The following is a 26,335-nucleotide window of genomic DNA, read 5'->3' as shown; positions in this document are numbered from 1 at the left end:
ATACCATTATAGCAAAGTCCCTCCTAACTTTAGCCTAGGTTTCCACTGTTTTGAGAGTTTATTCTTCCAAAGTCACCATCACCACTACAGAAATGAAGAGAAAAGGGTGAGACAGGAGGCTGGTAGCTGGTTCTTTTTCTCTTGCTGTTTATTAGAACACTGAAAGCAACACGCTAATTCCATGGTCTTTGGTAGATTGCTGCTGGCTCTCTTTGCCTTTTTTAAACTACTGCAACTTTCTGGATATTTCAAGAAGAGATGGTTGGATCCCTGTGGGTATTTTCCTGAATTCGTGCATTGAGTTTTGTGTATTTCAACCATGTCTTACTGCATGTTTGGACATTGTATCCTCCATGAGAACATAATTTCACAGGACTCTCTTCCAAGCACCCAGTAATTGGTGGAGCTTTGGTTTGTAGTAACTGGTATTCAGGGAAAAACAGATTCACGCTGCAAGTAGATGGGCTGCTGTTTATTTCTCATTCCCCTTGTACCTCCTGGTTTTTTTGCCTTTTCCAGGTATTTTTTGTTTCGAATGGAAATAAGCACAGAGTAGCTTTCTTTGCAAGGCATCTTAGCAGCAATTACTTGGTTGGAAACTTAGATGGCTACTTAGGAACCTTGCTTAAGTGGAATCCATGGTGGAAGACATCCAGGAAAATCTATTGGCTGCTCATAGTGTACTGAGTAGTGTTAGAAGATTTAAGTCTCTCCAGAGATGCTTAAATCTCAACTAGATTCAGCAACAGCAGCATCTGCTGCAGCTCTTGTTAAAAAATAAAATAAAATAAAATGAAATAAAACAAAATGAAATAAAATAAAATAAAAGTCAAAATACCCTGAAATACTAATAAACCGTGCTAAACTGAAATATCAGTACTCTGACATGACAGGTGGAGCTGGCAGCATGGAATCTAGAGAGGGAACAAGAGATGTAACTGAAACCATATCAGAAACTAATTCCACTGATGTCTGTCACCAAGCAAAGATTTTCAAATAGCAGGTCCCTGTACAGGTGCATGAAGTATTGGCAACAGAACAAGAAAAGTTCAGCTGTGACTCAGTTTCACTGCTAGAGAGAAAGTTATTGATATAATGAACACAATTAAAACAGTTATGTTTCAGGATTGTCATCCAATTTTTTGTGCATCTGGAACATATTTTCTTTGGAGCTCAATTAGAGGGAAATCCTGATTTGAAGCCCAGAGAAATCAACAGAAGTCTTTAAGTTGACTTCAGTGGGTTTTTGACCAAGCCTTTGACTGGCACATCATATAAGAAGTCTTAAATAAGAATCAGACTAATTCCTGGGGCTTGCATGATGTCGGATACCTTTCTGAACATGTTGGATGGTGAAGGAACAAACTTTAATGAAAAGATTTTGCTCTGTCGGAATATATGAGAGACCAATGGATTAAATACTCAGTGATGAAGGCGACAATGCCAGGGTCTTACAGAAAGCAAGGAGTAATAGAGCCCAGGAGGGATGTGACTTCAGGAAAGCTAACCCTTGCATTTAATTTAAACCTGGATCATTTGCTAATCAAGAGCCTGAGTGCCCAAAGCCAGGCAACAGAAAACCCTCAATGCCCACTCATCAGAGGGGTGCACAGGGACTTACAATACAAACTTTAGGAGTTCAGAGGTTTCATAGTATTATTCGCTATAGTTTTACCTCATTCAGCAGTGCTTAAGTTTCTTTTGGGCTTTCCATGAGCAGGCACTGACCCAGTATTTGGCCCTTAATGAAGAACAGAAGCATTAAATGCTCTAAAGTTTTTCAATAAAGAAGCAAGCCATTACTGAAATTCACTCATTTTATCCTAATAACATTGCATTTCCTGCCAATAGCTTAAAATATGCCGTTATTCTGCCTGAAAAGAAAAAGGTCTTAACTCTAAAATAAGACTCTGGAAATGATATAATATAAACATGTGCTGACATTAATTACTGTAATATTTATCTATAAAACAGATGGTAGTGCTTTCAAAAATGTGAGAGCAATGATCAGAATGAATTCATTAGGCATTTATACTGCTGTCATGTACTTGCATAGGTGTTGCCTTGGACCCTGCTGCATGCTAAGGGCTCTTTCTTTTTAAGTGAGGTTTTACCAAACAGATGGAAAACATTATTAACTACTGTTTTCCTTTCTTGTCAAAGATGTTTTGTCTAATCATCGCTATAATTACACATCCACATTGTAGTAAATCATGCTGTATAAACATTTAGAGCAGAGTGGATTATTAGGGTGAAATGCAAAGTATTCCAGACATTAAAACAAAACAAATATGGACTGGACTCTGCTGAATAGTAACAATTTCAACATCAAGGACAGACAAAACATAATTTAATAGCTTTGGCTTTTCTTTCTTCCATTTACATCCCATTATGATATGTACAGTGTATCCTGGGTGCTTTCAAGTGCCTCCCTCCCCTTTCTTTGTGTGAATATTTTAGTGAGGAGATATTTTCCTTTATACTGCAGCTCACTTCAACATCTTGGTGTAGCACTTTCTTCTTTCACTTTAAGGCATGATCACAAAAACATTCAGGAACAAAGCGGACAACAATGAAATCTAATGCGGATCCTTTGTTCCAAAGACAGACATAAAATTTCCATCCTAGTTAAAGTAAACTGTGACTGAGAGGGTAAAAACCTGTAATCAGCAAATGTGTTTGATCAGGATAACTAGCTATCGTGGGCTTGGATCCACAGTACTCAACTTTTCCACTTGCAGCTCCACATCTGTCATATTCATGATCACCAAATATCAGGATGAACAACTCCATTTCTGTCAGGCTTGTGACCCCACTTTAAGCCCCCATAACCCCATTTTGGGACGCAACCTCAGTTTGGGAATTGCTGGCAGAGGTGCTTGTTTTGAGTGGTCCATGCCAGCCAGCTGTGCTTGGTGTGTGGGGGAGAGAGGGCCAAATGGCCTCCGCATCGCCTTGTGCCAAGGGGTCAGACGTCTTTGGTGGCTTAGCACTCGGAGTAGGACCATTTCACAGCCCCAGAAGCAGCACAGGCCCTCCCCGTCACACTGCCCAAATGTACACGTGTCCCTGCCGGTATAGTTTCTTTAAGGATAATGCCTTCATCTTCTGAACACCAGGCAAGAGTTCTTTCTGGAAGTGTGGTCTAGTTTTGTTTATTCACCTCTAATTTCTGACTAAATTCAGACTGTGCTTCTCATTATCAAAGTAGTTTTTAAAGGAGTATCCAAGCTGGTTTCTCACCATAAATTCAGGGAATTCCAGTGTGGGCAAAGCTGGAGATATCATCTTTCAGATGAGAGGTCATACAAGGATGCCTTTTTCCTCCGTATCCGTCAGGCCATCTACCCTCTGTGCCTGATGCTCAAGCTTACTCAAAAAGTACTGCTGAAGGCATAAGGATTTCCCTGTTTGCCAAACCCTAAGTACAATGGGGATGCATCTGATATAACATCTGCAGTGTATAGATGCCTACATCTCAGCACATCATCCTTTAAAGTCAGTGGAAGGAAATAAGTGATTGTTACATTGTCTGTACTGACTGGGTGAATTCTGCTCTGTACACTCAGATTTTTCTCCTTCAAGGCTCTCTGAACTTCTGAGTTTTGGAAGGTACTGCTTTAAACTATTTTCTTCTTATTATCCCAAAGAGTTCTGAATATTTTCTTAAAATGTTAGAAAATTGAGTTATGCTCCTACTGCAGGCATCAGGAAAGAAAATTTGCTTGGAAGAACATTTGTTTTATCTTACATATAGTTCACACTCAGAAAACAACAAGTACCTTAATATTCTGTACAATTTAAGGACAATTTTCAAGCCTTCTCTTGAAAAGAGCCAGGTTGCATTTATATGTCTCCCTTCAAACTTAGTTAATGGTTGTGGTACCAGCTGTTTCTTCCAAGATGATCAAAAGTTTATGAAAGCTATAGGAGCTAGGGTCAGACACTGAAATACAAAAAGGTTCAGTTGGGTTTAGACCTTTCCTGCATGCTTTTGTGTCCAAAACAGAATTCTGCAGTGTCCTGCTGTTCCTGAAAGACACTATGGCCAACTGCAGAACTAGGAGAATATCAAAGAAACTTGGCAAATAAAGCTGGTTGATAGGGGAGTTGTAATACTGGCAAGGCAAAGGTGTTTAATGTTGCTCTTTCAAAGTGTATTAAAGTCACTGTAGGTTTCCTCATTCAGGAGATGCATTTCCAGCTGCTGCTTCACTCAGCCAGTATTGCACAAGGACTGGCCCACATATTCACCCTTTCCACCCACTGCTGCTCTGAGGTCACACTGACCAGACGTCAGCTCCCTATTTAAATGCAGGCACATGATTAGGATCAGACTGTTTGCAGCTGTGTGCCCCTAGGGCCATATCAGACCACACTCTAACTTTGCAGTACTCTCTGTTAAGAACTGTCATGCCACTGTGGCGGACAGATGAATGAATTTTTTGCCTTAAACATTTCTTGGTGCATGGGGTGCAGGCAGGCCATAACCCCGAACAAGCCATCTGTCCCTGGCGGAAACAGGACTGGGCTGCTGCGACCCCCGAGATGGTCTCCCTGCGACCACCCGGAACACACCGAGCCTGCACTGAACGAGACCACAGTCGGGCAGAGACTTTGGGATCCGTTTTTAGCACAACTTCTATAAAACTTGCTTGGCATGAGTGGCTAAATTTGCTGAAGCCTTAGGCCGCACTCCCTAGTTCGGTAAGAAAGGGCCCCAGAGCTGGTGCAGGCGGGAACGATAAGGGAGTTACCAGCAATTTGCATTCCTGTGCACTGCTGAAACAGTGCTAATTGCTGGAGTTACCACCTCTTTGTCAAGACCTTGAGAGATGATGGTGGGACCCAAGGAAGGAAGACACACCTGTCTGCAGAAACTGCAACAGAAAAGATAAGGGAGAAAAGAAACAGCCTGCCTAGGAACAACGATGAGATCCAATAAGGAGCAGGAGACCCCAGACTCAAAAATTACTATTGGTCTGAACTACCACGTGGGGGGGTGGGAAACTTAATTTGAAAAAGCTATAATTGCCCAGAGATCTCTTTGTTCAGGGTCCCTCTTTGGAGGTACCCAGCTCGAGCTGTAACCACTGCACGCGTGTCATTCCGAGCTAACCTAGGGTCGGACCCAACTCGAGTTGTAATTACTGCACGCGCACCACCAAAACTTACACCCAGGGTGAAGAGGACCCACCTACCACCAGACGGGAGCCCCCCCACTGCCGAGACTCCCAAAGGAAGAGGACCAACAGGACGCCGCTGGATCCACGGGTGGTGATATCTTTCTCTCTCTCTCTCTCTCTCTTTCCCCCTCTCTTTTGTTGAATGTTGGTAAGATCTGTTTTTGTCTAGCTAGTTGCAGTATTCGCCATTGAATTATCCTATTTGACCACATGCCTTATCTTTGTGTTAATAAATCTTAAAACCGGTTGGCTGGTGTCGTTTCACCTTAATTCAGTCCAAGGGCATCACGAACTTGGTCGTTTGGCCCCAAGGGGAGGGAGGTCGTCCTGAACGACTCCTTTCGGGCCGCGACAGCCACTTACCTCTAGTTGGAGCAATGCAGAGGCCTGGCACATTGTGCCTTCTGGAAGAAGTGGATATTCAGCATGTCTTTGTGAAGAACCACTGAAATCATGAAGTGTAGAGAGGAAAAGCCAAGGAAGGTCACATCTGGTACATATATCCATACTACACTACGGGCAAAGAGCAGAAACTAGCTTATGAGAAAGCCAAGGAAAAGAAACAACCTCTGGCTGTTTTGAAGCCAACTGTTTGTACTGTAACAGGCTGGACAATTGGTGTGCCACCTTCAAGCCACATTTTAATGCTGACATCACTGAGAGAGTAAAGCTATCTAGGGCACTGGATCTGACTGTGATGACAGCAAGATCTCACTTGTAAACCAGAATGTCTTTGCCACAAAGAAGACTACAGGAGGATACAAAGATATCCCACTAGCCTGGCCACCTTGATGGGTTAGCCTCATCAGGTAAGCACCGTTCTTGTATCACAGTGGAACAGATAGGCTATACACACTTCTGGACCACACATCTGTTACCAGTTTTCCTGTAATTGTGGTAGAAAGGTTTCTATGATGCTACTGGACTTTTCCATTCATAAGCTCCTAAGAGGTATTAAATATGGTGATATAATGACGGCTGTTTAGGTTTTTGGGGTGCTGGCTGGATGTTGCTGTATTGGACAGATGTGAGCCTCTAACTAACATAATAATACTTTTCAGTATTAAAAGCGTAAAAGGGAGGTACCACTTGAAAAACAGCATTGTGAAAATGTTATATCTGGCTTTTCCCTGCCACAGACCTTTCCTCATTTCTTTCTGTCAGCTGTCAGCCGTAACAAACTCTTAACACCAACACATGGCTGAGGAGGTGGATCAGGAGCAGCAGAGGGGGAAGGAGCAGTGTAAGAACACTGCTGCTGTAAGAAGGCAAACGCTTGCACATCATCCAGTCACGTGTCTCTGCTCCCCATTTCCGTCTGCCTTGGATCACCACTGTGACAACCCCCCTCCTTGTCTGACATGCTCCGACTGGCACATATGTTCCTCCTCTTGTCCTCTTCAGTGCACCAACTTCAAATAGTATTACTTTATGCTGAAAATGCATTTGAGCGTTGTGATGAGACATCATTTCAGTTAGTTTGTACCACAGTTGGATTAGTGCCCTGCTTGAGGTTAAGGTTAGTATGTGAAAAAGGACAGCTCATCATGTTGCTTGAAATAGATACATACCACAGCAATATATTTCATCAACGTAACATCTCTAGGCTTTTTCTAAGACTGGAGGAGGAAAGAATAGGTAAAGAGTGGCAAAAAGCACAGTATTTCAGCAGTACTTAAACTCTCTTTAGGCTATAGAGGAAAAATACATAGTTTGGACCCTTACTGACTTTTTGGTACTTGTCAAAATTGAACAAATGGCAGACTAAGACACAATAAAATAACTCATAAAAACATACGAAATGCCCTGCTGATTCAGAACGATGATCATTCCAGGTTGGCACTCTGTCAGTGGCCGCAGGAGATGTTATTGAAGGAGGGCACAAAAGCTTGGCGGTGATTTGCAGTCTATCCCCTCTGTACCTCCCCAGCAGCCACAATCATGAGGTGTGGGAGGAGGACAGATTGCCTTCTCATGAGTGACAAGCTGTGTGAGTCCTTCTCAGCTGGGAAGGACAGGGAACTGCATCTCACCCTGATCTCACAGCTGACCCAGCAGAGACTTTCTGTGGCCCAAGTGAATGTAGGAAAGAAAAGGGAGATACTGAGGCAGGTCCTGGAAATCATGAGGAGACAAACAGCCTTGCTGGAAAACATGCTCTGACAATGTCTTTCTCCATCCATGACACTTGCTTTACAGCCTGTACAGAGCATATATGCTGTGAGCAACTCTTTCCCTTCCAGGCTATGGCATGAAGTTTGGAGAACAGAGATTTCTGGGAACATGGGAAATTGGGAGTTTGACCTATCATTCCTCTTGATTCTGGATGGTTTCTGCTAGTAATTTCATAATTTATCATGAATTTCCATAAGGCAGAAGGTCTAGCACATGGATAAAGGACTTGTGGAATTTTTGCCCATAGCATTGAATGCTTAATATAAAACAAATTTTGATGTGTGGAAATACAGGCTGATATTGCAGTAGGGGACAACTAGCAGTCTGGACTCAGGTATAAGAGGTTGTCTGGTAAGCCACAGTGTAGCGCAGGTAACTGCAGCCTTCATACTCCCTCAGCCTGAGCAGACAGGCCCAGTGGCTCAGCAGAGCTGATTCTGCTCTCATTCCAATTCGTTTCACCCTGGTCACACTCTTTAGCTTCTGTAAAACGACTTTGGGCTTCTGCCAGTGTAAAATCAGGCCCAGGTCCTGGCAGGTGAGTTCAGAGGTTATTTGCACATACACTATTGGTTGCTGAGTCTGTGGTAGTCTAGCTTGATTTACAGACAGAGTAAGGGGACAGAAGATGGGCGAAATTATGCAGTCTCACATAGCTACATCTCTGTATCTGCACCAGTGTGTTGTGCTGCACAGCAGAGCCATTGATCTCTCCAGGATGCCAGTCACTGGAGCCCTGCAGGGCCAGGGCACGAACCCCGGGAGAAGAAAGGCCTCCTATTCCCCCTCAGCAGCCTCCTTCGCCCTTCTGTGCTCAGAACAAAGTCATGAGCAAAAGGAGAAAAACTCCGTTGTTTCTCAGCTGGAAGGACACTTGTCAGAAGATGGAGCTCATGGCAGGGCTGCGGAGCAAGCAAACAGGAAAGAAGTTTTCAGACAGCAATTGTAAAACAATCCCAAAGGGCAGTCTTTAGACAGATCAGTCCAGTGCATTGGAAACAATTTATGGACCTATCATGTTCTGTTTTTCAGTAGACCGAATGCTGAGTACACAGACAGTACGTGGTCAGGTTACTTCACCAACACATGTATACCGCTTGCTATGATGAAAGGTGATGTGCCAAGCAACGGGACTGCAGAAATGCAAAGGTATGGGGCAGAGAGAAAAAGTGTAAGGATGATATTGTTTATACAGTGAAGGGTTTACTGAGAGCTAGGATTAGGAATTGAGACTTTTATCATATAGGGCAGAAAAAGCCACATTATGATACTTTTGATAAGCCATTAACACTAAAAGGAAGTAGTAAAGATTTTATAGAATTAGAAGGAAAAAATCCCATATTTTTAATGAAATACTTTGTGTTGTATTTCAGCTGCAGTGAAACTATAGGAACTATAGGAAGAAGTCCATCCAGCCACTGATTGCTTCCGTATTACAGAATTTAGATACAGATTTACGTCACATCTCAGGAAATGCTGTCTTTCATTCAGACATGCACTGCTATAATCTATCTAGTCTGATCAAAGGTATATTCTGTGGTATGATCAATATGCATGTTGGGGTATATTCTGTGGTATGATCAATATGCATGTTGGGCCTGCTTTCCAAAGAAAGTGCAAAGTCCAAAAGCTGTAGGAACAATAAATAAAACATTACAGTACCAGGAGATGGCAATTTTTATTTTGCTTGTTATTCATTCCTCATTTTATCCCTTGAGAGTTCAAAAATACAAGCAAACTCTATACTTTTAATTTTTTTTGGGGGGGATCTGCTGAAGCAGAAAATAATCTGTGATTTTTTTCAGGGAGGCTTATTAGTTCAGGCTTTTTGAATTTTGGATCATTGCTAAACTTGAAATGTTTAAATAGCTGATATGAAATTCTTCTTCTGACATCTATGAATAAAGTAATAGTTAATCAGCTAGTACACAGTGGTGAGGAATATCTGTGTTCTTAGAAAGTGGTGGGATTTTATCAGTCTTTGAACAACTTTCTTTAGAACTTTTCTTTCTTTCATTAAACAATCCTGTTTTTACTTGGATTGTCCACATCATCACTCCAGAAGAATTAAATAAGACAAAAGCCTGAAGCTGTATATATACCTGAATTTAAGAACAATGGAGGACTGTATCATTCATATGGAAATATGATCTGCTTGCTATGAACTCCCATGATGCTATAATGAGCCCAGTAGTGTGTGTGATGTCCAGAGAAGATGTCATCTACTGGCCAAAGCTGCTGGTTACTGTTTCATTTACCCAAGAGTATGATTAAGCAATACAATTTGGATGATGGAATGTTTGCAATTTTATATCCTGTTTCCATAGCTTTGCTGGGTGGAATTTTTAGGCTGAAATTACCTTTGTATGATTGCATTAATATCTCCCATTAAATAAGGCTGTTTTTATCACTTGTCTGCAGAATCTTAAATAGTGGTGCTGCAAGCAGATGGATAAACTCTTTGTCAGAATAGGGATTCTGTTTATGAATCAAGATAGAAGTTGGTGGAATTTATCTGATTGTATTTGCATAAATTTTCCTGGAAATAAAACTAAACTAAAAATGGAAGATGACTAGTGGAGATAGAAAGCCTTTTTTAATCTGCCTCATTTAGATAATTAAGACAGAGAAGTGCAAGCTATTCTACCAGCAGACTACTGTGGAAATAAAGGTATTGACATAAAGCTATTGACATAAAGCATACCAGTTTCCTGTTGTCTGCATAACCCATGATCATTTAAATCACACTATGTGTGGACTGCATGAATGGCTTAAGCCACCTAAGACTGTGCTCCCAATAAAAGTGGGAGTCTCCCTTCCCTTGGTGTGTGCTCCCACCACTGAACTTGCGCCAGCTCTACCCATAGTGCAGCCATGGAGGGACTCAGATCAACCTGCTGATCCAACAGAAACTTTCTTTTTGCAAGGATAGTTTTCAATCAGCAACTAAAGCTTGCCCACCCCACAGGCTCAGGAGGCAATGGGAGGATGGGAAGCAAGATAAGGGCTCTGCATTTGGCAGCAGTATGGTCTCAGCAGAGCTTCTGCTGCCTGTGAAGTGCTCCCTGAAAGCCTGTGCTGTGAAGGATAGAGATATGCAGAATTTTTGGGCAGCTAATAAAGCCACCCCTTGGCTTTAGCCAAAACAAGATTTTAGGAGCTGCACAAACTCTTTTCTTCATGTTGTAGGGGCTGAATCATGTAATTCATTTGTTGTATTGGCAAGAATATTTTTCTCCTGAAACAGGCCTATTCGGGAGTAATGGGTTAGGAAAGAGGCCCTCATTTTGAGAGGTGAGAGAGAGAATGATAACACAACATGCTTCTTAAAATACAGACAGTCACAGTCTCAACTTTTTTCTAGATCTATTCAATCTCTCGATATGCGCAAGTTAATAATTAAATCACACTTTAGCTTTTTACTTAAGATTCTATAACCCTTTAATGCCTATATTTCGCTGTAACATCTACATAAATCTTATCTGTTCCTTTCACAACAAATATGCAAAATTGAATTGCACAAGGGGATCCTGTTTAAACAAATTGGATTGATATAATATTTTTACTAGTAGCCGCAAATCTTAATTTTGCACATTTTCATGGGAGGAAGGGAACTCCTCTGATTTCATTCCTTGAAGGGATAAATCCTGGGATCTGCACACAGACTGATTACTCAGACTGATAGAAGGGCTTTTCCATGGGAACAGTGGAAGACAGAAAGGAACCTTTTCTGTGTTGCTACTGCAGTCCGAGGCTGTATTAGCTCATGCATCTGTTGCAACTCTTATGGGTTGGTGAGGGAATGACTGGCAGATCTGGCCTTTCCTGTCCTCCCTACAAGTAATAATAAAGTCAGGCAGAGCATGCCCCTGCAATGCCTGCTTCTGCAGCACAGAGATAATGTAAAATCTTTTGCTGTTCCTCAGAGGCTGCTGGCAGCACAGCAGAACCTTGTCTTCAGCCTACACCAAGGAATAGGTATGAGCTGATTGAGTTTGACAAGAATATGATCTTAGCAGAAAATGCAGTTTCAGATTAAAAGGAAGTTATGAAGAAGTAGTTAGTATTATATATATATGTTATATGGGAAAAGCCTTCCTTTAGTTGTCAGCTGGGAGCCATCTCCCATTGTATTCCGCAGACAGAAAGCTTACGGTGTCTAAATGCTAAAAGGAAGTTGCCTAGTATCAACTTTCTTTATTTTTGTAGTTTTTGTAAGATATAATCCAGTTATATCAAGTTGAAGTCTCACACTATTACTGCCTTAAAGCATGGCTCTACAATAATGTCTCTCACTTTCATGATGCTTTCTACCACTGAAAATATTCTGTAAAGGAGCTTGTTTACTTGTTTCCAATTTACAGATGGAGAAAAGAAGATCATAATAAAACAGATAATGTTATTCCTATAGGTCATCCAGACAGCTGCACCAAAATTGAATTCAGGCCACCAAATCCCTGTGGTGCAATCTAGTCACTAGGTAACAGGGCATTTCTTGTGTGTACTTAGCTTAGACAGAGCAGTTTAGCTATTGTTTATATGAGAATTTGTATCTCATGAAACATCCTGTAACCACACGCAGGGAGAAATAATTTATTTTAAACCAATAAACAGAAAGGGTAATGTAATATATTAAGAGCCTCTCAGCAATTTTCAGAACTGTTGACCTGCACATTTATCTAAGAAAATTTACAATTTTAGAACCTGTACTTGCTTATTCAGGTAGAAATTAGGTCATTGCCCAGATTTCCAGGTACAGGGATTTTCTGACCCATTCAGACCTACATATCTGGTATAAAATCCTCTTCTGGTTTCCTGACTTAGCTTCCTCTGTATTATCCCCTATCCACAAATTGTTCTCCACAGTCACCCTTATATCCTGACTTCAGGCCACAGCTTGCACTGTTTTCCAGATCCCTCCAACTAGGTGAGCTCTGCCAAGACTTCTCGGAGAAGACCTCTACCCTAATTCTTTCCTACATCTGTATTCCTTTCTACTAAGAAGACAACATTTTCTCATAATTGCTACCTACCTCCTAGAAGCAGTATAGGGAAACACTGCAGTGTCCCAAATAGCCCTAAATGGTGACTGTTGGTTACCATTAATAAAATAGTTTCTAGTTATTTTTGAAAATAAGGAGAAAACACAGGCCAATTCTGCCTGTACAAGTTCATAAGCACATCCTGAATAGCAAAACATCGCAAATATGCGAAAACACTTCCCCATGTATAGCATTGCACATCCTCCATTCAGACACAACACACTGAATCAGATTAAATGAACAAAAGCTTACTAAAAATATGTTTGCAATTGCTTGTTGACTGGGTCCTAAAACTAAGCTACATTATGTGATGCACCAAGGAACCACATTTGAAAACAAATGAAAAAAGAAAAGAGACATAAACAACAGAACATGGTGTAAAAACCAGAAAGTATGGGCAAGGAATCACTGCAGAGTGTGAACGAAACAGGGTGCATGATATATGATAGGAAAATACTATGAGTTAGTTCTGCTCATCCAGAAATCACTGAGAGATTTATTAGTAGTCTCTCCAGACGTAGGACCCAACCCTGTATAAGCAGATAGTGAATGAAAATAAGGGGTCCATTACTGGACTGCTAGCAATTTACATTCTTTGATGCTCAGTGTGTACATTTAGACAAATTTATACAAATTCAAAATAACAAAAGCTCGTGATTTAATAGTTCTAGAAAAAGTTGGTCAGGTCCCTAAAAGACAATTTAACATTGAGCTTTTTTTCCTTTAGAGAAAATCTAATAATTTCTTAATAACATGTCAAAAATTCTCTAATTTTCCAAAAAAGCACAGCTGCATGTAAACTCACTGAAACAAACTGTAAATCTCAGAAATGATCTGCAATTAAAAATTTTTATAAGAACCTTGTCTTGCTGGCATTTCAGTCAAGAAGAAACTAATTTCACTGATCTTAATAGGAACTGGATAAAGGTCAAACTGTGGAGTGATCATAACTTTTATATTAACTAACAAGGACGAAGAAGCACCACTATATTAACAGTCTGCTAATAACTGAGTAACAACTAGGGACCTGAAATTCATTAAAAATCTTCCAAGGAAACCAACTCAAAAGTCTACTTAAGCCCAGAATTCATGAATGCCCATGGACATGCCAGGTAACACATCTGCTGGAGTGCAACAGCGGTATATATTCAACATTGTTAAATATTAATCAATACATAGTGTACATATTTGAAAAAATATTTTGTCTGAGGAAGGTGCACAGATTATTAAAAGGTCAAAGAAAACAGGAAATGATTCATATCAGTACTTTGGAATCTACGGTCACTTACAGAAGTGAACATACTGTGCCTCAGCAGCTCACATTATAATGGAGATGATTTAAACCTGGATTATCTTGTTAAAACAACTGTGAATGCAAAAGTTACATAAGATCAAAGGATCAAATATAGGCAAGAAGATCTGCAAAAGCGCTTCCAAAGTTCAATGTGCTTTTAGGACCTGAAGTGGAAAGCTCAAATGACAAATGGAAACCAAAGACTTTAAAGTCCTTAGCAAGTACTAAATATCAATACGTAATTGAAACACTTCTGGGAAAAACTACATTGACACAGTGGATGGCACATGATGGAACAAAAGATCTTAAAGACAGAATACAAGACCTTAGGGGACTCCAATGAAGAATATCCAAAGACTAAATGACAAATTTAAAAACTGTACCTTCATTCAGGTCACTGGATGCACTATAAACAGAGAATTGAGCAGACGAAACCAGAGAATCAAGGGGAAGTACTACAGTGATGCATGAAACCCAGTGGAAAAGTAATCTTTTCAAACCCATGGGAAACAAAAAAACTATGTGTAACTATATATATTGTATAACAGAGGAGGATTAGGTCAAAGACAAGGAATAATCCTCTCATGCCAGGAAAATTCAGTCATCTAATTCAAACTCCTGATCCAGAAGAAAATATTTTGGTTTGTTTGCAAGTGGTTTGGCTTACATGTTGTCATTAGATGATGATAATAGATTATACTTGATGTTGCCATCCAGGACAAAAAGTTCTGATCACTATTTGGAGACAGATATCACGATGAAAAACTCAATTCGTTATTGCGAAAATTTTTGCCTGTATAAATAAGGTTAGTTTTCACTTTCAACCAGTTCAGAAGTCCTGTGATTTTGTAGAAGTGAATATGGTTGGACCCAGTTCTAATGAAGGTCTCTAGGCATTTGTGCAGTGGAAATATAGAAATAATAGGAAATCAGTACCTCAGCTTGGTATTAAAGAGGCTTGCTCATTTACTGGCACTGTTGTACCAAATGAGAGGTAAGAAAAAAAGATTCTGAACATTAGCTGTAGAGTCCTATTCCAATTTTTGCAACAGTATAAAGGTATTATTAGCATCATTACATTCTGACTGTGTCTATCTACATTTTGGCTTCAGTTTCAAATGGAGAAGGTATTTTTCTTTGCTTTCTCTTCTGAATTGTTCTGTAAGGCTGATGTGTCACACAGTTCTGGGTTCTACCTCAACTAGCTGTGCTTCAGCAATTCTAAAAGAGCTTCCTATGAAGTTTACTGGTCACTTTCAGAAGAAAGGCATTATATAAATATATTATAAAATCATTATAATTATTTATGAGAGACTTACTAATGAGAAATGCTAACTACCTACACATTAAAATGGAGTTGCAACTGTTCATCAGTATTCCTCAACAGAAAATGTCTTAATAATAGCATACTCTAAATACAAGAGAAAAGTGATGAAAAAGCAAAAGAGTTACTCAACTGTATTGCTGCAAATCTTTCCAAGACCCTAATGTACTGCAATTTTTATAAGAAAAGATCTAATGATGCACAGTGTTTGTTATTATGCTGCCATGGCCACCTAGTGAGGAAAGTGCTTCAGAGAAAGTTGAATAAAGGCAGCACAGTTACGCCAGCCCTGGCATAAGCCCTCTGTTGGACACAGAAACAAGGGACCTTTGCTGAGTATGTTGGTGGATAAAAGAAGCTGTGCTCCTGAAGGAAAGTCACATCTTTTTAAGCTCTATTTCTTTCATAATGCCCATGCATTCCCAGGAATGCAAAAACCTTGGGGATGCTGCAGTCATGTACTCAGTCTGCTGGATGTATCACCACAGACAGATGGCCCATCCTGTGCCAAATGTCCCTTTTCACTGTCTCCCTTGGCCACATTCATGTTCCAGTAAAGAAACTGTTACATGGACTCTCTCAGTAGGTTCATTAGTTCCTCAGTTATCAGCTGGCTTGTGCTTTGGGGCAACCTTTGAGCCACATGTTCATTAAGACTATGGTACAAAGGCTTTTACTGAGTGGAAACTGATTACTTAACATGCAAACAACAAAAATACAGAATTGGGATTGTGTAACTGACTGCCTGAGCAAGGCGATCACAGTGACAATGACGTGACGAGCCGCTCAGTCACGGTGAGTCTCTCAGAGAGGCTGAAATGATGGGAAACCCAAACAATAATGGGAAACTTCAGATATCTATAAAGTAGGTTACGTAAAATATCATGTCCAGACATGGTGCTAGGAATGAATTCAACAACCTTGCAAAAGGGACAAAAGCAAGAAAATTCAGTACCAAAAAAAAAAGAAAGAGGAAAACTTAAAAATGAAGACAAAGAGTCAATTAAAAGGGTAAAATGCAGGAAAAATGCACAGTATTTAAAGACACCATACTTAAGGCTCAGTGTAGGCCACCTATTGGTAGCAAGTTGGGAAAGATCCAAAAGGCCAACATGCATAAACAGCAAGACAGAGGAGTTTTTAGAATTAAGAAGGCATCCTTAAAAGAATTCTGGCTCACTCAAATGAGGAAAACAGAAAAAGAATATCAACTAGAGCAAGTATTGCAAAAGCATAATAATGCAGAGCGTGGAAAATTTAAGGAACAACTAACAGAAGACATAAAAGCTAATAATAAATTCCTTTTCAAACATATCAGGAGAAGGAAGCCTATCAAAGAATCCATAGGGTCAATCAAGGAGCTCAGGGAAGGTATAGTATTTCACTCTGACCAAAAAAAAAGATTTTTTTACTCTGACTCACTCTGTAGAAGCTGAGTCATGCTCTCATGCTGGAACACTTCTTCTAGGGTTAAGACAGAGGCTCAGAATGAAAAGTTAGTAGAAAAGATTGTGAAGCAAGTCAACAAAAAGAAAGTAACATCTCTTCAGTACTATATAGCATTCACACAAGAGTTGCAGACTAACCCCATATGAAAGGTTTGATGAGTACAAGTGAACAATTAGCTGTAGTATATAACATCCCATTCAAAATGCCATCACACCTTATGACGCCAGGTTTTGGTAGATTCTAAGAGAGGATCTGGGAAACTACCAACGAATAAATCTGATATTCATAGTGGGCAAACTGGTAGGAACTATAATAAAGAATAGTAAGTATGGTCACATGGATAAATATGGCTTGTGCAAAGTTAATTCCTCACAAACCAGTCAGAGCTCTTTGAGAAGCCAATGACACATCCAGCTGATGCATTCTATTTTGAATTCAACAGACATTCAACATGAGATATCACCAAAGATCGTAAAGAAGCTAAGCTGCCATGAAAACGAGGGAAGGTCTTACACACAGATAAATAACCAGTTAAAAGATAGAAAGCAAAAGACAAAAGTAGAAGGGCAATGGTGGGGAGTCATGAGCAGCATCTGAGAAGGAAGCTGTATGCCGAGGCCTGCGATGTACCCTGTACTTTTATGAACAACAAGAAAACCAGGAGGTGAAAAAGTTTGCTGCTGATACAGAATTATTCAGAACAGTGAAGGTGAGGACTGACAAGAGTTACAGAAGGAGACTGTAATGCTGAGACACTGGGCAATAAAATGGAAGATAAAATTCAGTGTATGTAATTGTAAAGTAACTCACGTGGGTGAAAAAGTGCCATACAAGGGGAGGCTGATAGAGCTAGGATTGTTTAGCCTGGAGAAGAGAAGGTTCAGGGATCTTATCAATGTGTATAAACACCTGATGGGAAGGCGTAGAGAAGATGAGGCCAGACTCTTCTCAGTGGTGCGGTGAAAGGCCAAGAGGCAATGGGCACAAATTCACATATAGGAAATTCCATTTAAACAAAAGAAAAATCTTTTTTATTGTAAGGGTGATTGAGCACTGGAACTGGTTGCCCAAAGTGGCTGCGGAGTCTCCACCCTTGGAGATATTCAAAACCCAACTGGACAGGGTCCTGGGCAACCTGCTGTAGTTGACCCGGCTTTGAGCAGGGAGGTGTTGGACTAGACGATCTCCAAAGGTGCCTTCCACCCTCAACCATTCTGTGATTCTGTGGAAAAAAGTCCTAAAAGTACATTCACAGTGTAGAGCTCTGAACTGGCTATTACCACTCCAGAATGAATGAGAGGGTAGGGATTCAAATGTATAAATACTGGTTAAAATGTGGGAATCAAAGGATAGGAATAAATAGGTAGTGAAAGGAAGTAGATTGAGTTATAATAGCTAGTTCTATGAAAATATCAGCTCAGGGTGAAGTGGTGGCCAATAAAACAAATAGAATGTTAGAAAATATTAGAGAACAATCGTAGAATAAAACAGAAAACATACCATTGTAAGTATGTGCATTGTAAGTATGTGCCTAGACGCACTCGTATTTTGTGTACTTTGTAGAATTACAGTCTTCTTGTCTGAAAAAGGATACTGTAGGACAGAGACTGTACAGTAAAGGGAAACTAGGATGATTAAAATTGTAATGGCCTCCATATGAGGAATGATGAAATAGATCAGGATTCATCTGTCTCAAAAAAACACAACTATGGGAGGATATGATGGAGATCTACAAAATCATGTGTAGAGAATGCAAATAGATAATTGCTCACTGTATCTTCTAATCTGAGAAGGGAAATCAAATGAAAGTAGCAGGTGGACAGTATAAACCTAAAAGAAGAATGTATATGTAGTTACGATGTGGAACTCTGGATGGTATATGTTACTATGGGTTCAAAATGTATGGAAACAAAATTCTCTTCCATGAATGAAGACAACACAGTTATTACAAAGACACCACCATGGGCTCAAAAAATCTCAGGTCAAAAATTGCTTAGGGCTGCAAAAACATTCTGGGGAAGTATCATTAAATGCTTGTCCCGTTATGCTCTTGCCTAGGCAAATACTACTTACTATCAGTGGTGACAGATGGTCTTTGATCTGACGTGATACAATTGGTCTGCACCCATTTGAATTCACATTCCTCACTACATTTATTACAATGATTGTTACAGATAATGTTGTTTGGCTTATTTGGCAATCACTGGCTTAATATTATGTCTCAGTCTTTTGCCCACCAGCTCCTCTGATTTATCAAGATTGCTCCACACAGTGTTGTGCAAAGGGCGAGATGCTGATGACAGGGTTTATTTAATCTACTCAGTCCAATTATAATAGTTAATCCTGCAGGCAAATGCAACCAAAGGCTAGAGGAGCTATGTTATCCCTTCAGATGGGATTATGGATAAGATGGTCCCAAAGTAGGGGGAGGGTTATCCCTTCCCTTCCCCCCTTAACATTATCTATGTTAAGTACTGAAAGTGGGTAGTGAGGGCTAAATAACGTTCTTTCTTAAATATAAAGGAGCTCCATTCCTGACTTTCTTCCCTTGAAATGATCATTTCATGAACACCCTACCTAAAATAAGGGAAAGTTCTTTCAGAACAGCAGCTTTCTGAGAAGGAATCTGAGTTGCCTTGCTTGTGGGAAATACAGATTTTGCACACAGGTGCATGGCTACTTTGTCTCCTTTAGCAAGCTTACTGTATTCATAAAAAGCATCTTTAGCTCTCCCACCAACACTGGATTTCTTGTGGACATCCTGAAGTAGCATCTGAAAAATCAGTGAAGCAGCATGAAAATAGTAAAAGTGTGGGAACAGTAAGATTTAAAAATATATGACTACTTTTTATTTCTTTAAGACCAAGAGGAAATGCTGTATGTGAACCTGGTTTGTCCAGTTTTTTTAAATTTTTTGCTGCCTTCTGATCTTAGGAGTAAATATATTAAAGATTTTTCTGCACTGGATACAAATAGACTTGTCATGAATAAAGAATAATTCACAGCACCAATTGTTTCAATATGTTCACAAAGTACACATCCCTGCCCTTTTATCAACATGTTTAGCAACTGTGGGAAAACTCCGAAGTCCAAACTTTGTTGTTCTTTCTTTGCCCTTTAAAAACTGTTGTCTCACTCTTTTCATTGTTGATGTGCAGTAGTTGCACTTAAAATCTCAAAGATGTTTTTTCTTATTTAAAATGTAATGAATGTTTTGTAAAAAATCTGTTAATCCTAAACAAGAGTGTACTTCCCTATTATTCTTACTTGTGTTACATTATTATTTGTATTAGTAATTAAATAGTGCTTATTACTTACGCTATTATTTATTTAGTGGTTGCTTTAGAGACATTTAAAAAATATTTAGTTCAAGCTGTCCTTGGTTTAAAGGTTTCTGACACAATACTGAAAGACTAGCTATCATTTTTAAGAGTACTGCTTGCGCTAGTTGGAATTAAATGATTAATCAATTTATTTGAACAAAATTCAGTGGAACTAAGAGGTGGCTAGCTTTTTATACAGTTTTCTAGCAGAGAAATAAGGTGTGGTGTGTGGTATTTAGTAAGATAACAACATTTGAAAGCATGCCACTAAGTTAACTTATCTTCAGCAAGAAAAATCCTTTTAGCACAAAATTTGGAATCTACTCACAATCATTATGCTAGGATCATTTAATGATCTTCAAAAAACATCTTTTTTTTCTCTGAAAAATAGTCAGTTATATCACTGTCAAATATGACCTTTGCATTTTCAGTGGCTGAAAAACAATTTTTCATGTTCTTCCCCAAATAGCTGACTCTGGTGGGTTATAACCCCAACACTGTATGTAATCCACTTTTTGCAACTGTGTTGACTATAAACAGTGTATTTCAATTGTTCAGAGCTAATGTGCTTACATTCTTAAATCCCCTTTACTGTTCACAGAAAATCACTGAACAGGCGTTGAGAGGAACAGCACATGGGAGTGCCCAGCTCTGGCTGCTGTAGGAGTGGTGAGAGAAATGCTATTATGCAGTCGCTTCATAAAAATAGGCCAGATTCTTTAGGAAAGGAGTGGCCAGCCACAGCAGGATCATTTACATCATCGTGTGGTCTCCAGAGAAGTCCTGCCCAGAATTCAGAGACTTTTGTAGTATTTTCATTCCTTGCTATTACTTGCTGAATCTGAAATCAGATAGATGTGCTCACTGTGCTTAAGGATGCCACACAGAAAAGGAACTTACTTGAATCTGACACACATGCTGACTGTCACTCTTACAAACTTAGCAAATGCTATTACTGCATGAAGACGAGAAAAGGGATGAGTGTGTGTGTGTGTCATTTCTGCTAGTAGGGACTAATAACCTTAGTGATCATTCTTGTTTCACTATGAATCATAACTCCTGACTCACTGCCAGGATAATATATGGGTCAGCCTCATGATCTAGAGATGGCACTGCAAGATTATTCTTTGCAGCAGAAGACCTTTAGACTGCTACCAGCCTCCTCTTGAAGTGTCTGAGATTATTCTCTGCTTTTGGATTCTGTGCATAGCTGGCATAACTGAGAAAAGTTTTGCAAGTACCAATGAATTAGGGACTTTGGTACCTGGAGACTTAAATCCTCCAGAGACTTTTGCATGTAGCCTAAACAGAACCTATAAATTTCAAGGCCTGGATTCGCTTGCAATGGCACCTGGTGATGGATGAGAGAGGAGGCAAGCCAGGCAGTTATGTAGCCACTCTACCACCATGAGATGTCCAACTCATGCCAAAGTAGCCAGTGCTGCCAGGGAAAATATAAAGCTTTACCTCCCTTCGCAAATCCACCCTTGCTGTTTCTGCCATCATCCATAGTAAATATTATTATTACCCTGTTTAAGTTTTCCCCGTGTGGAAGATGGTTTGAGTGAACTGACTAAGGGATTGGAGGAGTCTTTTAAACACAGAATTAGACTGAGGGAGCCCTTTGTTGTTAATCTCAGGCTGTCTCTCATATTACTGCTACTGACTCACTCATCTTTGTTGCTACAGTTACATTTCAGGTGGTTCAGCAGCAACCAATTGGTTTGAGAGTCTTTCTAATGGTTACTGTGCTCTCAGTGGCAGCCTAGTGCACGGTACATAGTCCAGTGCCCTGTACTGTGCAACTGGTCTCGGTCCCTTGAGGATACATGAACTCTAGTGACCCTTTCATTATAGACCCCAACTCTTGAGGAGGAACTGTGAATAGTTCCCAGTCTTTTGAGAAAGCCAGTCACAGTTACTCAGTCCCAATGACATGTTTTCATCTTCAAGGATACCGCTGAAAACAAAAGGGCTACAGTCTTTCTCTTTATTAAATTGAGAATTAAACAAATGGAGATTAAGGTGTTTCAGTAAGTTCGACTGATTTATATCAGCTGGTTCTGATCTGCCATTTCAATGTTCTGAAAAACAAATCGCTGTGAAGGAAAATTTTCTTTGGACACTTCTGAATTAATAGGACATAATCTAACAAGGCACTTTTCTCTTTCATACTGTTACTCCAAGAGTGCTTCAGGTATGTTAGCAGCAGCAGAATACTTGGCTAGGTGAGTCTTTTGGTCTGACCCAGTACAGCCATTTGAATGTTATGTTTTCGTGTATCTCCTCAAAGACCATTTAAAGTAAATGCATTGAGAGATGCTCTTCCTGAGGAAGGCCCTTCAGAAATCACAGCCTTGTCAGGTTCTGCTTTGGCCCTTAGAGGCATGTAGTGAATAAAGAGAGTTTCCATAGCACCAATATGTGTCTCTAGTAAATCAAGGACCAGTAGCCTGTTCCACCCAGTAATTCTCAGGCCACAGTTGAGACTACAAGTTGTTCTTACATGCTGTCATTAAAAATTGTCTATTACCAGTCTGTAATGATATGCAAACAAGATGCTCCTCCTGTAAATGATAAAAAGGGCAAGAAAAACAAAAGACCCATAGAGCTCTCAGTCTTTCCCAAGAGCCACAACATGCCCCGCAGGCTCAGCACATCTCTTACCAACTTCTCTTCCCTGCCCTTAATCCACCGCTGCTGGGTCAACTTGAGTAAAAGAGCCCACTGCCAGTGTTAAGGATTTGAAGGTGCCCCTTCTGGATCTGTCTACACAGATGCAGCCACCTTACTGGACCCTCTTTTTAAGGGTCACAGAAGCCTACAGATCTGATCTATCCTGTATAGCTATCCTCTAGATGCACATAGAGTTGCGCAGCTGAATTTATATGGCCATGTATGGTAGCTATGAATATCTCTATACTCCTGGCTGTTACATCCAATATCTTGTTCTGCTGGATACTGCTCAGAGCAGTTCTTGTACTCCAAAAGCTGCTCATTACTGTTGTCATAGATACACTATGGCTGGGTGAGGTGGATTTCTGCCTGCCCATCCTGCTTCCAGGCAAGAAAACTCTTTCTTTCCAGTGGAAAGCTCTGCTGTCTCTTTGCTGGAGCCAAGACATTTTGGATGTGACACTTCTTTTGTAGCACAATCCCTCTGTTATGAGGGCTGTGTTCCTCTCAAAAGAAGCATCTCACTGACAGCACACATCCACACTGCTATTACAAGTCTCACTAACAGTGGATGCCCTGAGATGTTGTTGTGCTGAATGTTTTGCTGCCATCTCCTCTGCAAGTATCCACAGAGGTGGAAGCCTGGATGTCTTCTGATTCTGTTCCCTCTTATTGGGTGATGAAGTCTCCTCAAGGATGTAGTTGTGCAGGACTGTATGCTGCATGATAGTCTTCTTGCTCAGCGTGTCCTGAAATTGCTAGAAATTGAGGCAGAACCATTTCTCCTGTCTGGAACAGTATTTGTCACCACTGATCTGCTGCAAACCTCCTTCACTCTTCTGGCTGCTTGCCTGCCCATATGTAGCCCTTTGTGACAAACAAGCATTATCTGCTCACATAAATGTTAGTTTGGAAGGCCTTGCTAATGCTGTCATGTTGCAAATACTTTGCTTTTATAATTTAAAGGATGTAAATCCTTTAAAGGATGCTCCAACCTGCTGGCCTGAATATAAGAACACCATGTTATTATAAATGAAGGTCTGTGTTTTTTCTAAGAGAGATGCTGCATCTAGAACTGCCAAGCTATACCATCAGGGTTAGATGGTCGGGGCATGCCAGCTGACTTTGTGGGAAACACGTTAGTAAATTCAGGGCACACCAGGAAAACACATGTTAATGCATGGGATATTCTGACTTCCTCTAGAGGTGCTTTGATAGGTATGATAAGATCTGGGTGCTCCAGGACTTGGAGGAGCATAATTGTGACAGAGGTTGGCCCAAGTTCCTAACAGAATAGACAGGGAATTTTGATGCTGAAAACATGGTTAGAGGAGCTATCACAGTTAAGATGTTTTTTTCTTCTTTGCAACATGCTCAAAGTAATCAGAACCTCAGGAACACTGATCTCATATATTTGCTTTAGCTCAGATGGAGCAGATACTTTTCTACTTTGCTCAGTCTGGATCCAGCCAGGAACTAGAAGGCCTTCATGCAAGGCTATAAATGCATGAAAGGAAACTCTGAAATGCTAATTTCATCTTTTTCTCCCTATACACCTCTGTACAGGGGAGGAGCTGACTTGGAACCAGTTATGCTACTTTTCTACCATCTGACTCTTTCCCTTAGCAGTGGCACTGACTCCTGGAATAGGGGTGATATATGCACAACACTGCTGGCTCTCTGGGGTTTCAACAGGTAACACAGACAGAAAACAGGCACAGTGCAGTAGACAGATGCAACCTCAGAGTGAGACGACCACATAGTTCCATCTGGAGGAGGACAACACAAAGAAAAACCTATTCTTAAAAGCGCATGCTCAGGAAGGTCTAAGGCACCATATCCATAAGCATGAGCTATGGAACTGCTCATGTAGGGCAGATTTTTACTTTCTTCTTTCATCATTAATGTCAAGGATCTGGATGCCATCATGGCTACTCCTTCATTTTGAATGAGATAAAGAATTATAATCTGAGTCAGGAACAATATCCATATTCAATAGATGGATTCTATGGTTATCATGGAAAAAATCAGATCCCAAAATACAAATACGCTCTGACTTCAAGGGATTCAACATCCTTAGCAGAATACTTTGCTGTTTGGGCCCATATTCCAAATTCAAATTCAAATTTTCATCCTGTTTTATGCTAAGACCCCTCAGCTCCTATCCACTTCAATATAAATTACAGAGTATAGACACTCTTTTTTGTATGACTGTAAAGCATAATCCACGCCATGAGCACTCTATCACACCTTCAATAAATCTCAGACTTACTAATAAATAGGCACAGTCCTGGTATAAACATAGCCAGCTATTTGCACATGTTTAATTATGGAATATGCCTACATAATCTAATAGGGTAATTATTGTTATTGTACACATTCTGGGAGTTAGGCTTCTGAGGTAAATGAGGCAGGAGAGCAGATCCTGAAGGTGGAAGGAGTGAGGCACCAGAACTGTTTATTACACAAATCGCTATTTTACTAGGAAAACTGTGCCTTCTGTAGCTAGAATTCTCACAAAAACAACTGTACAGTCTCACAAATACACCTGCCTTTTGCAAAATGCTGACATGGCTTGATCTGTCTTATTTGGTGTGACTACAAAAGAGCCTAAGGCATTTTATGTATGCTACAGTTAGTATTCAGAGACGAAAAGAGACAGTCCAGTGGGGCCAAGAGCTCTAGCAAAGACCAAGTACAATCTCAGACCCATATCAAATGCGCATTTGCCTAATTTTAAGACGTAGGTGTGAGGCAGGGTTTTGAGCCCGTAATAGCAGGTTAGCCAAATTGGTTATAAAGAGGCTTTCTCATTGGAATGAGCTTCAAAACAGCATTTAGGATTTTTTAATGGAGAACAGAGGATTCTGCTGCATACATTTTTCTGCAAGTTATTTATAGTCCATCTTTCTAAAATTTCCCTCAGCAATACTGTTGTGGTTTGAGATGCATTAGTCAGCTTTCACTCACTAATACTTTTGAGAAATACAGGCATAACCTGCGAGTGTGTTTACTGAGCAAGTGCTTTTTAGAGATTATACCTTTGTGCTCTCATTTTTACTATTTTTGTAATGAAGCGTGTCCAGAAAGAGGATTCATGTTTATCTGGAAACAAAGTATTATCCTCAAAGTACACCAGATGTATAAGATAGGAAATAAAAGGTGACGTAGAGACAAACAGCAAATCAGTATTGTCAGTGATATCCCAAGAAGTGCTATGTTGGCAAAAAGGATATAGTGTCCTATGTCATCTGATCCACACTGCTGGACATTGGGTGGTTAGTGATCAAATGTTTCAGGTTTTTTGGTTGTGAGCTCTTGACCAGCTGCTCTGCAACCCAAGGAATGGCTTCTTTCTCTACCTAAGTGCAAATAGCTGCTGAGTCTTTCACAGAGCCACAGTGTAGTTGAGGTTGGAAGGGACCTCTGGAGACCATCTCATGCAAACTCTGCTCAGGTGAAGTCAGCTAGAGCAGGTTGCCCAGGAAAAGAAAAAGGAAAAGCAGGTTGCTTTCTCCTTCCTCCCTGCAGTTTTCCCTTTTCTCCACTCATCCTGACTTGTGATGCTAACAGAAACTGAAAACCCGAAGACGATCCCCTCACACAACTTCTCCTATGAAGGAGACTGGGCTGGAGTGGAGTCCTTACTGCCATATGCTAACTAGCAAGCTAATTTATCCTCAGTTTAGAGGGTGAGCCATGGGGTAACTCTGCTTGCTCTGAAGAGCTGGTGACCACCACCAACTGCCAACCTTCCCACACAGCGCCAGTGGCTTCTGCCTTTAGCCCCCCAGGGGCACGTGTAACTAACAGACGTAGTCAATACGCTCTGGCAGACCCCTGGGGACTAGCAGAACTGAAGAATG

General features: G+C 40.4%; 1 long non-coding RNA gene across 1 annotated transcript in view; it reads right to left on the bottom strand.

The window, feature by feature from the left end:
• Window positions 1-26,335, bottom strand: part of LOC135327438 (uncharacterized) — a 39,572-nt gene that overhangs the window by 12,889 nt on the left and 348 nt on the right. The gene's annotated exons all lie outside the window — the stretch shown is intronic.

The sequence above is a fragment of the Dromaius novaehollandiae genome, chromosome 2 (genome assembly GCF_036370855.1).
Source record: "Dromaius novaehollandiae isolate bDroNov1 chromosome 2, bDroNov1.hap1, whole genome shotgun sequence".
Taxonomy (NCBI): domain Eukaryota; kingdom Metazoa; phylum Chordata; class Aves; order Casuariiformes; family Dromaiidae; genus Dromaius; species Dromaius novaehollandiae.
Note: the sequence above shows the minus strand (reverse complement) of the source record. Positions and strands in the feature narration are given on the sequence as shown.